The sequence below is a fragment of the Sus scrofa genome, chromosome 15 (assembly GCF_054392235.1).
Source record: "Sus scrofa isolate SSC_HxYL_T2T_F1_AM1 chromosome 15, Sscrofa_HxYL_maternal_Yorkshire_Landrace_v2.0, whole genome shotgun sequence".
NCBI classification, from domain to species: domain Eukaryota; kingdom Metazoa; phylum Chordata; class Mammalia; order Artiodactyla; family Suidae; genus Sus; species Sus scrofa.
Window position 1 is genome coordinate 129337109 of NC_139397.1, and position 12786 is coordinate 129349894.

The window sequence follows — 12786 nt, forward strand, 5'->3', positions numbered from 1 at the left end:
GTTCCTGCCAGGCAAATCTGCAGGACAGTGAAGCAAGGACAGAAACATGGGTTAATATGGCACAGGTTTAATTTTGTGTCAAGTATGATGAACATTATGATAAAAAGAGTTCATGGTGCCTTAAAAGCCTATAGTCTGGGGAGAAACACACACTTTCAAAGAAATGAATGGTATGTTAGGCAGGCTGAAAAGACAGTAACTCAGGTAGGGGAGAGCGTCCATGAAAAGACCTTGAAAAAAAATCATTTAGGGCTAAGGATAAAAGTGGCAAGATGTGTTGTTTGAAAGATGGTAAAACACTTTTGGTCTGTGCAGGAGTTTGGACTTTCTCCTAAGAGCAACAGGAAACTTTAAAGGTTTTAATCAAGGAGGGGCATGATTATATTTGCATTTCAAATTACTCTGGCTACTGTGTGGAAGAATATGTGGATAGAACTGACCGGAGGCTACTGCAGGGGTGTAGTGGTCAAGATAAGGTGATGGTGAAGCACCAGTGAACTTGGGAAACATTTAGGAAGAAAAATCAATAGGACTTGGTGACTGAATGAATGTGAAAGTAAAAGACAAGGAGAGTTCAAGAATGGTGTGACTGTCAGTCAATGAGCCCTAAATCTTTATTTTCATAAATTACAGGTAACTTCAAATTATGAGACTAACGCACTGCCAGATACACCAAGACGGCAGATAGATTAACTTCAAAAGGACAGTCACTAAAGGTAATCTGATTCTTTAAGAGTTCTCTTGTTTGAATTTTATAGGATTCCTTTTAGTCAGTAAGGATAGATAACAAACTATTTAAATTTCACATTGAATAGATTTTTCTTATTATGTATTTTAGTATACATTTCATTAGGTAATAAGTTATAAAGCAAAAAAAAAGTTGCCTTAAAATAAGACATGATGCATTATTTTTATTTCTTAAATATTTTAATTAAAAATTAAATAAAGGCTATATCTGAGTTCAAATGATGTTATTTTAACAAAACTACTAGATCAGATTCTGGAGCTCAAGCTAAAGGAAAGAAAATATTGAGCAAACAAAGACAAAATTTTACAAAGTGACTTTTACCTGATGACCTGTGTTGAGTACAAGACATTTTCAACTCACCTGTTACCTGAATAATAATTATTAACCCAATCTTTATCTCTAAAACTTTACAAAAAGATACAACTTGTAAAAGATAAGCTGGCTCTTAATCTACTTAGGTGTGGAAGTAACAATTTTTGTTAAAATTATTAGCAGAATCCTTTCAAAAAGAATTAATTCTTGAATGTGCATAGTACAACCTAAAAACTCAATACATGTTAACTGACTCTAAAGTAAGTAAGTTGCTAGGGAAAGCTATGGTTTGGATCCTAAAGACCAAACTAACTTACACCAGCTATAAAAGAATATTCATCTAGTAAGCATTCATCTTAAAAATTAATCATGAACTTCATTATTTACCCAGTATCTTTGTACTCATTTCTATTCTCCCAGACAAGTCTCGAACACATTTCTACCATTATTAGCTATGCAATCTTGAAGATGACTTAACCAACAATTTAGTAATATATTTCTTCATTTATAAAATACTAAGATTTCTTAACAGAGTCATTGTGATGATCAATCAAGATAACATGCCTGAAAAGATAAAATTCAGTATAAATATAATTATCTCACTTCATGATTGGTTGCTATGTAAATCTTTTTATTAGATATGCCTTCTCTATAAAACCTGGTTTAAAAGTTAATATTGATTTGGAACACAAACACTTTGTAAAAAATTTTTGTAGCTGTTAATATATTTATACCATTAAAATATATCTGGACAAGAATGTGGCAGGGTCCTATGAAATGACTGAACATGTAAAAAAACAAGTAACAAGCTTAGATTAGGAATTGTTTATAATGATAAATTTCTTATTTCAGACAAGGATTCATTATGTTTATTTGTTTAAAGCCATCTTCTTTTTATACAAGAAGCATGTTATTACACAATTGTTTCATTCTCCTTTGGTGATCTGTTAGTGTGGCTTAGAGTGTGAAGCCTCTTTCCTTAGTAAAAGTAAAAGGCTATAGATATGTTTATTAAAAACTAATTATGCCATGGCATACCTTTCAAAATGGCTAAAACAGACAGTGGTGTAGAGTGTTTGGATCATTCCTATTTTATCAGTGAGACTGTAAAATGATACAGCCACTCTGGAAACCAGTTTGGGAGTTTTTTTAAATAACTAAATATGTTTTAAATAACCTAGCCATTGTGCTCTTGACCATTTATTTCAGAGATATGAAAAACCTACATACACTAAAAGTTTGTACACTAAACTTCATAGCAGTTTTAAACAGAATAATCAAAGGTTATCTGATATCAGCTCAGATAACCTTCAATGGGTAAATGGTTAAAATGTGGTTCATACATACAATGGAATACTTATGATTCATCATCAAAAAGAAATATTTATGCACACAGTTGGACAAAACTCAAGATAATTATGTTAAATGAAAAAAGCCAATCCCAAAATATTCCATATTTTTTTATTGTTTATATAACATTTTAAAATAATAACCTTCAGAAATGGAAGACAAAATAGAGGGTTGCCAGTAGTTTGAGATGGGATAGTCTTGGGAGGAAGGTAGGTTTGGTTTTATAGGGAGAATAAAATGATCTTTGTGGTGCTGCAATAATTTGGTACACACTGATAGTGGTGATAGATACATGAACCTATACAGATGGTAAAAATGTATAGAACTTACACGCACACACACAGGAATACAAGTAACACTGGGAAACATGAAAAGACCAATGGATAGTATCAATGTCAATATATGATTATGATATTATAGGAGAGTTTTATAAAATATTACCATTAGGTTAACTGAGAAAAGTGTACAAGGGATTTGTTTGTATTATTTCTTACAACTGCATGTGATTCTACAACTATCTCAAATATTTTAATTGAAAAAGAATAGTGTTGTATAAATAACATCAGAGAAAGAACCACATGTGTATAAATATTAGGATTTTATAAATTATTAAGCTCTAAAAACATATTTTTGTTTTATTTTATACAAAAAGAAATATTAGGTGAAAATCTGATATAGATTTTCGATTCAATAAATGTCATACCAAAAATAATTCATTAAAAACAGTTCATTAGTTTTTCTTCATGCCGTATTTTGCCTTTTTCAACTTTTATTTGATAGTAGCATATATACTTTGTTATAAATGGTTCCCATGTATCAGGGCCAAAAGACACCATTTATTCAGTTTGAAATAAAAGAGGTTTATAATTGAATTACTCCTACTAATTTATTTACTGACTTTGTAAAACAATTATTTTACATATATTTAGGACTAATGGACTCCAATAAAGTCAAATTCCAAAACAGAACTGAGGTTCAGTTACTTTTTATTACTGTGGTTAGTAAAACAGAGCAAACAGATTTTTAAGATCTTTTTTTAAAAAAATCATACTAAATTTACTTTTTCTACGAGATTTTCAGTATAAAAAGTAAATATTTGAATGAAATTGTACTGTTTAGACCCTCAGAATTATGGGGCGTTCCATCATTATAAAAGCAAATAGATCAGTTACTATGGGAAACAGTATGGAAGTTCCTCCAAAAATTAAAACTAGAACTACTATGATCCAGCATCCCAACATCTGGATATTTTTCCAAAAGAATTGAATTCAAAATCTTGAAGGGATATTTGCATTTCCACGTCCACTGCAGCACTATTTACAGTAGTCAAGAAGTAGAAACAATCCGGACATCCATCAATGGAAGAATGGATAAACGAAATGTGGTACACACATACAATGGAGTATCATCCAACTTTAGAAAAGCCAAAAAACATGCCACAACACAGATGAATCTTTAGGACATTATCCCAAGTGAAAAGAGCCAATCATGGAAGGACGATACTGTGTGATTCCACCTTACATGAGGTGTTTAAAAAGTAGAGTAGAATGGTGGCTGCCAGGAACTGGGGGAAAGGTGAAATGAGGGGTTACTAATCAATGGGTATCAATGGGTACCAAGTTTTAGTCATACCAGAGGAATAATATCATGCCTACAGTTGACAATACTGTATGGTACACTTAAAAGTATATTAAGAAGCTAGATTTCATGCTAAGCATTCTTACCACAACATTATCTAAAAGGGCAAATTTGAATTTGATTTATTTTTTATACATTTCCCGTAGGCAGATCTGCTAGCCACCCCTGCTCTTAACATCTTACTGGAGCCTAAGTAGCCAGTTTATGCCATAACAGACTGAAATTTTTGAATGCCTTGATGTAACTGAACAAGAGTCATCATTTGTTAAACATTTTAATAATAGGCTTTAGTATCTAGAGAGTTAAAATGCTAAGATAACCCATATAAACCATGAATGAGGAGAAAAGAGGAGAATCTTAGAAGTGAAAAATAGCATATACCAGGATTTTCAGTAGAAGTCAAAGATAAGTCATGCAGTAAGTTAATGGCTAAGTCGAGACTAGAATTACTTCCTAAAGTTAATTGTTTCTTCATCCTCTTCCTGCAGTACTACTCAGTAAACGCCACTCATTTTTCAAGACCAAGTCAAATTCCGTTAGTCCCACCTGGGCCATAGACAGAAATATTTATTCCTTCCTCTGTTCCAAAGTGTCCTTAATTATTGATTCATTCCTTTATCCATATGTTCTTTCATTCAATAAATATTCTGAGCAACAACTACATACCCAACACATAGTGCAATGAAAAAACCAGACAAAAAAAGTCACCATTCTTATGCAACTGGTAGCGGTGGAGGGAAAGATGCAATAAAGTAAAAAACAAAAGTAAAATATATATCAGTTATAGTATGTTATATGAGGAAAACTAGAATAAAATTAGAAGGGAAGGGAGATAGCATACATTTGGAGATTGTATGTGCAACTTTATATAGAACAGCCTGGAAAGGGCTCAGTAAGAAGACTAATATTTAATTAAATATCTGAAGGATGTGATGATATATTCTCAAAATTAATTGTGCAAATCTGTTTCCCTCTATAGGCTACAATCTTCAAGGTTAAGGACCACACCTTAATCATTTTCATATGCTAGCATCCAGAATATGAGCTGCTACATAGAAGGATCTTAGTAAGTATATGCTACTTTAAAAACATATACTATAAAAAGCTCAATTTCTTAAAGTTCAGATGTCTTTTAACTACTACAATCAGCTTTTTACTTCAGAAAATTATAGAGATTGAATATAATACTGACTTAAATCAGCAGCATACCTAGAACTTCTTACCCTTCCTGTTTGACAACTGAATTTAATAGAAGTATGATTTTCCAAATGGTCCATGCCAACACATTCAGAGTACAGATGAAGAAAATGAAATCCTAAGAAAGTTGAAAAACAAGCCAGAGGCCACTCACAGTGTGAATGGATGGATCCTCTAAATCTACATCTTCACAACATAAAACGGACAGAGTTCTAGGTGAATGTATTTGATCAGTTTCTATCTACCCTAATTCTGATTTTGTTCCAGGTTTTAAGCTTATTTTAAGAATCTCATGATCTGACCAATTTTATATTTAGCACTATTGTCACAGACAGGAGTCCAAGCAGTTTCAAACAGAGCTAGCTAACTTGTACCTGTGGCTATAGACTACGTTTAAGATGCATAAAACACCTGTCCATGGGTAATACCTCATGTCTTCATGAATCACTACACAAAGAAGCACTCCCTGAGAGTCAAAAGGAAACTACAAATACAGGTTCACTTTGGACTGAAAAATACCATGGCAGACCTGGAACTAGCATGACCACTCAGTCTAGGAGGATGAAATGGCCAATTTCTTGGTGAAAAATGGGAAGAGCATGTATGGCTGAAAGCCATATTAGGGACAAAATTACTACTACTTATGTGCTGTTACAAATTGCAGATAAAAGATGATTACACATATTATAGCTATCTAGTTTTCATTATAAGGACTAAATGATTTAAGATTATAGAAAAGCAAGACTGAATAAAGAGTACAGGATGGGTACATTAATGAAAAATTTACCTTTGTTCCTCACTGTTAAAAACCTTTCAGAGACTCATCACAAACTGAGAACTCTGGTTTGTCATTTGGGATAATGTATCTGTGAGTGCATTGATTATTGGTTCTAAAAATACCAATACTTGCATTATGAGTCCTTCAGATAGTCTCCATTACCACCAAGAAAAAGTCCAAACTCCTCAGTATGAGACACAAAGGTCCTTGTGATCTGGCTCTTCTCTCCCTCTCCACACATTCCACACCCTCCCATTCTCAGTTCTCTGCAGTTTCCTGAACATGCCATGCTTTCAACGCCTACACTAGTCTCTTTATAATGTACTCCTTTTTTTTTTTTTGTTTGTTTTTTTTTGCACAAATACATTCCCCCTCACCTCCCACCTGGGAAAATTCCGTTAAAATAGTTATCTTCACTCGGAAGCCCTCCCTGAATCCCACTGTATATGCCTCCTAAATTAGCAATGCTTCCCCTTCGAAATTCTGTTACTACTGCACTCATCACATCATATTATAAGATTGTTTACATTTTTGTCGCCTTTACTGAACTAAAACTTCTGAGGAAAGTGAGTTATTCATGTTTGAAAAAAGCAAAATATTAAGCTGAATATGTGAACAGAAAACAAAAATAATAGAAATTAACATGCACTGAATGTTTAATAATTGTCAAGCACTCTTCTAAGGTCAGGAAACTAAGGCATAGCAAGTTTAAATAATTTGCCCAAGATTACAAAACTAGTGAATGATTTGAACAAGATTTGAACCCAAGCTCTCTGACTTCAAAGTTCATGCTCTTCACAATTAACCTATAAATACTTCTTGAATGAATGCATAAATTTATGTGCTTTTAATAAACAATAGGCATGTCTCTACATGTAATATTCAAATTTACATATTTCCTTTTGTACACATGTAAAAATATTGATTTTTAAGAATAAACTTTAAACAGTAGAACAAAGTTACACCAGTGAATTATAAGTTTTGATAAAAGGCCATCTCATCATTTCTACACCATCCTAATGTCTTTTCCATTACTATATTATAGTACTCTAATAATTTATAAAATATAACATGAATATATGTAGATTTATGTATTGTGCTGTGTATTGAGAAGATATGTTTATCATTATGATAAGTAACACAAAGCCATATCACTACTAGAAAACTCTGTAAAAATTTAAAATTTGTGCATAAGGTCTGCATTATAAGACTAGATTTGCAAAATACTTTTGCTTATAAAGACCTGAGTAAGTATTTTATTTAGGGGAAGAATAAAAATATGTGCTTATACATATATTTAACTGGTTTTTCTCAGTAATGTTATTTTATATTCTAATAAGTTTTTTTTTTTTTAATTTACTATTTTCTAATGGTTTCAAACTTTGCTGGATACTATAATCATCTGAGAAGCTTAAAAAAAAAAAAAAAAGAACTGACCATTGGACCCTCCACCTGCCCCTAGCAAAATGTTCTTTTATTTGATCATTAGGATGTTTTGAAAGTTTCCCAGATGGTTCCCATATGCCACAAAGCTTGGGAAGGAAAATTCAACTGCACTTTACCTGAATTTACTCTAAATTTTTACTGGAATTTCTTACATATCTCATTTAACAGGAACTGTGACAAATTAAACTACTTCAAATGATCTTCAACTCAACAATGCCAGAATTCAACTTGTACTTTGTGACAGCAAATTCATTACCTGGCTACTGCATTATTCAAATATAATCTCTTTCATTTTGTCTAATTCTCTTTACAGACAATAAAAATCACTTTTTCACTAAATCATCTCTTCAAGGACATAATTAAATTTACTACCTAATCACCCAATTTAATTATGCAAGATTATACTTCATTTTCATAAAATATCAGTTTCCATATGCCTAAAATGGAAAAATACAGAGCTTGGACATGCAACAGGTAGTTTAGAAGAAGGGAAATCAGAATAAGGGTTAAAACACATGGAGATATAAATGTTTCAGGATACCATCATATTCCACACTCCCTTCCCTAAACTACCTATCATAATCCCTTTTTATAATCTTAAGTGTTGCCTTAATTAAAAATAATAAGCAGTCATACTAATATTTATATTCATGTGGAGATACTGTCTTACAAATGCCATCTACGTCTTAAATATGAATATATCTATAGCTATACCTCCCTCAATATTTTATATCTACTACTCATTAAGATGGTAAAGTTCTCGATTCTCTCTTGTCGAGGACCCATGGTAAAACTTCATTTCTTCATACCAATGAACTCACACATGGTCATTTGACTTAATTTGTTCAAAAAATGTGAGTATCATGTGTCGCTCCTGAGCAGAAGCTTCAAGAGCCAGTAGAACATCAACATGTTCCCTTTTTCTTCTGGCGCAACAACTGAGAAAGTTCTAGATAATGGCTGCTCCATCAGCTTAAATTAAGAGATAAAGGGACAGTGACAGTATTAAGCAGGGCACCAGGCCACTCCTCATTTTGTCCTTAACATGAGTGAGAAATAAATCTTTGGTGTTTCAAAGCCCTTAAGATTTGTGTGTTTAATTCTTTGTGGTGTAATTCAGCCTGCTCTACTCTGGGTACAATGTTTGTAAAAATCCATCTAAGGTAAAAGAGTGATGGCTAGTCTATAAAGCATGATGACCAAAGAGTTTTGCTTATCACACACTCATGCTGAGAGTTCATTAAGTGTTTTCACCATGAAATTTGTAAAATAAGTTGTTGGCTCCACTGTGCTAACACCATGAGTCACATTCATCAGTCTCCAACATGATGATAAACTACTGAATGATACAACAAAAATGTTGATCATTACAGTTCAGTAACAAATGAACCACTAAGTCTGTGCTCTCACAAGACGTCACGTCAGACACAAATTACATAGTGGAATAATTCTCTAGACTCAACATGAAGCACTCTGAAGTTTAAATTCATGCACTCTAGTTATTGACATAAACACTGAAATAAACCCAGGCTTCATCTACAGAAAATAACAAATCTAAAATAATAGACTCACAGGTGGTTGGATATTGAAGAAACCTCCTGGACTGGTGAATTATAATATCTGAGAGAAATAACTGTGTTTCTACTTAATTTTCTGGATTTTCTATTATTTTATAGGCTTGTATAATAATTATAACTAGAAGACATTTTACACAGATATGCAGTATAATCCCCAAAAGACCATATTGCAATGATTCTTTATTAAGAAATACATGGTAAGAATCACTAGCATTAATGATGAAAATTGTGTAATATATTTATCAACGCATTGGTTACAGTGTGGGTCAGAGAGTCAAGAATAATTTTAAACACATTCTAGTGCACAACTTCATATATGTGAAATTGCATAGTGTTTGTGAATCATCACAAAAGGAAAAAGTTTTATTTTTTAAAGAAACTCTCCTTGAGAAGGTAAATTTAAACTAAGAAAATATAGGACACACATGGATTTCAAGAAATATTTTTTATTGTATCATTTCAGTTTTACCTTAGTTTGGAAAATCCTGAAAGGTTCTTCATGTTTGTTTTAAATATATATAAAGACTTAATATTTTCCTTTTCAGATCAACTCTGGAAGTTTAATACAATTATGTCTTGGTCACTCCAGAGCCAAGGCTTTCTCTCTACGTTATCCTTTAAATTGATAAACCCTCTCTTTGGACACACATACTCAAGGAGAGAATTAAGCACAAACCCATGGCTCTTTGGAAGATGTGGGAATGGAAATCAGCATAGTGAACTCTCTTTGTAAATCTCCCAACTCATCCTTAATTTTGTTAAAGACTCTCCGTGCTAGTTTTTTGTTTTTTTTTTTTTCCTTTCTTTTTCTTTCTTCTTTCAAATTGATCATGATAATCTTGTACTTTGAAATGTGGTTCCTATTGTCTTCATGTCTCAGTTGAAACTTCCATTCCAAATGTATTCAATTACATACATAATTTGAAATGAGGTAACTTCTGTTTTACATTTACACGTATATTTTACATTTACATTTACATGCCTTTCTATGCCATGTTAGTGCACTTTAAAAAACAGATCATAAAATGTTCAGCCCCAAATTGCCAAGTTTTGTAATCCACATCATTCTGATGAACAGGGTAATTCCCTCTACACTACTTTGTGATATGCGCATACGGACTGAAGTAAAGCAGTATTTTCACAGTGCTTTAGAGGAGGCAAAATCCTTGTATACCTAGTTGCTCTTTTACTCATGATTTCAAATGAGTGGGAAAGCTAACTACCCATATGCACATCTGAGTATATCATTAAAATAACTCACAATATTAAACAGTCTCTCCACTGTTATATCCCATTTACTCAATTGGATAAGCCATTTTTTACTTAAGTTTAATTATTATGATTATAATTAGCAGTGGTTGGAAGAAATATAACTGTAAAGCAGTCCCATAATTTGTATACCTTGTTTTGTCTTATGCTTGCTAATGGAAAGCATCTGGTTAATTTTTAAAATCAACTAACACAAACAATATGGGAACAGCACAGAATAGCGAAAAGAATCCTGTGCTTGAGATCATTATCTGTTTCAGGTCTGTATTCTCGACTCCTTTATTATTTAGACTGTTAAAGTGATATTACCAAAATTATTTTAATAAGAATTTACTCTTATATAAACACATACACATGTGTATTCATAGATAGCCACACGATACTTCTCTTATCCTCTAATATTACATTAACTATAGTGATTCTGTCCCAGAAAAAAAAAAATCTTTCAAATAACAAAACAAAAGTATACTCCAGGATAACACATAGATATAGAAATCAGGTAAACTTATTTAATCTTTAAGATTCTTAGATATTTTCATCTGTAGAATAGGGATAAAATGCCATGTACTACTTCCCAAAGTATAAATTATCTGATGAGGAAATTTACATGAAAATGCTCCAAAAAGTAGTACAAATATATAAGGTGGTTGTAGCGCACTCCTAAACAAAGACATACACACACACAAACCCCCAAATTAAAAGAAAAATCTTTCAGTCCCTATCTCATGGGAGTTCATCTCTGAAATTTCTTGACAGCTATTAAAGATCTTTTAAATTTCAACAGTAACCTGCTCTACCACTAAATATCACCACTTAGAGTACTTTACAGAAGAATGTTTTGTAAAACTTTTCATTTGGCAGATTCATTGCCCTATTAATGAAAGTCTATAAAAATTATATTTTCATTCTCTAGTCTTTTAACTAAGAACTTCAAAAAATAAAAATGATTTAATATTTGCAACTTAGCAGGCTGAATGCCTTTAGCGGTTTGAGGTGTCTTGCATACCAGAAGTTCATCTACAATTTGGAAGGTGATCTTTCTCCTAGAAATCTGAAATGCTATAAAAACTTTATATGGCATTCAATTGCTTCATTCCAAAACTCAGGGTCTTCTAATATGACTAGTTTTAAAAAATTACAAGGTTCCAATCTTAGTATTTTTAAATGAAATTGGGAAGTTGTATACTTAAAAATTTCTGGTGCTAATAAAGATGAAGTTTAACAGTTCCTTTCTAGCTCACAATATGTAGAAACTAAACAATATGTAGTACAATGTTTCTTACCCTCTTCCCCGCTTTCTGTTTCATACAAATCTAAACTAGAAAGCATATTGAATTGATTTAAATTGGAACCTACAGAGGGAAGCTGGCTAAAGACATGGAGGATAACTCATAGTCTGTGACCAGACGGGTTTGTCTAATGATGTAGTTGTTGTCACAATAAATGACTACATGCACAGATTTCTGTCTAGTTAGACATTTGGCTTGAAATAAACATTCGGAGAACTGAATCCAAGTATCAACTAGGCCAAAAGTTGCCTTAAGCTCTGCCAACACAATGCTAATTCAACTAGGAGTAATGTGCTTTTTTGTTTCACAACAAATGAGTCTTAGAATCCATTAAACTGAACCTGATGATGATTTCAGGAACATGTCTGATGAGAACATTATGCCACAGCAGTAAGTCTGGAACCTAATCTTCCTGTCTAATGTCACTTACCTACTTTGGTATCCTAGAATTGAAAGGAATGATCCAAGAATTGAGAGAGAAAATACTTTTGAAATCAGAATCAGAAAAAAGGCCCATGTGTAACCACTTACTTTGTAATATTTATTTTATAATTAGATGTAGAGATTATTCATTTGTCTGAAATTAGCCCTAGCCCACCTCCTTAAGGCTTCATTCAAAAGAAGACAGACTTGGAGTTCCCGTCGTGGCGCAGTGGTTAACGAATCCGACTAGGAACCATGGGGTTGCGGGTTCGGTCCCTGCCCTTGCTCAGTGGGTTAACGATCCGGTGTTGCCGTGAGCTGTGGTGTAGGTTGCAGACGCGGCTCGGATCCCGCGTTGCTGTGGCTCTGGTGTAGGCCAGTGGCTACAGCTCCAATTCAACCCCTAGCCTGGGTACCTCCACATGCCGCGGGAGCGGCCCAAAGAAATAGCAAAAAGACAAAAAAAAAAAAAAAGACAGACTCAATGAAAAAACAGCAACATAAGTAAAAACAGTTTACATAGGGTTTGATTTGTCTGTGTCACTTATCCTGGAATGCTATATACTTATACTGTTAGAGTTTTCACCCATACAGCTGAAGGGAATGGATTCTAGAAATGGTGGGAAAATCTTAGTAAACAATGAATGTTAACACAATTAGTGACTTGAATGGGGAAAAAAAAAAATACCAAACAGAAGACTTTCCAAATTAATTGAACACTAAAAGGATATACATGTCTAATCAACATCAAATGTATTT

The 12786-nt window shown here is 32.9% G+C and overlaps 1 protein-coding gene across 6 annotated transcripts in view; it reads right to left on the minus strand.

The window, feature by feature from the left end:
- Positions 1 to 12786, minus strand: part of ERBB4 (erb-b2 receptor tyrosine kinase 4) — a 1134420-nt gene that overhangs the window by 1001012 nt on the left and 120622 nt on the right. The window lies entirely within an intron of this gene.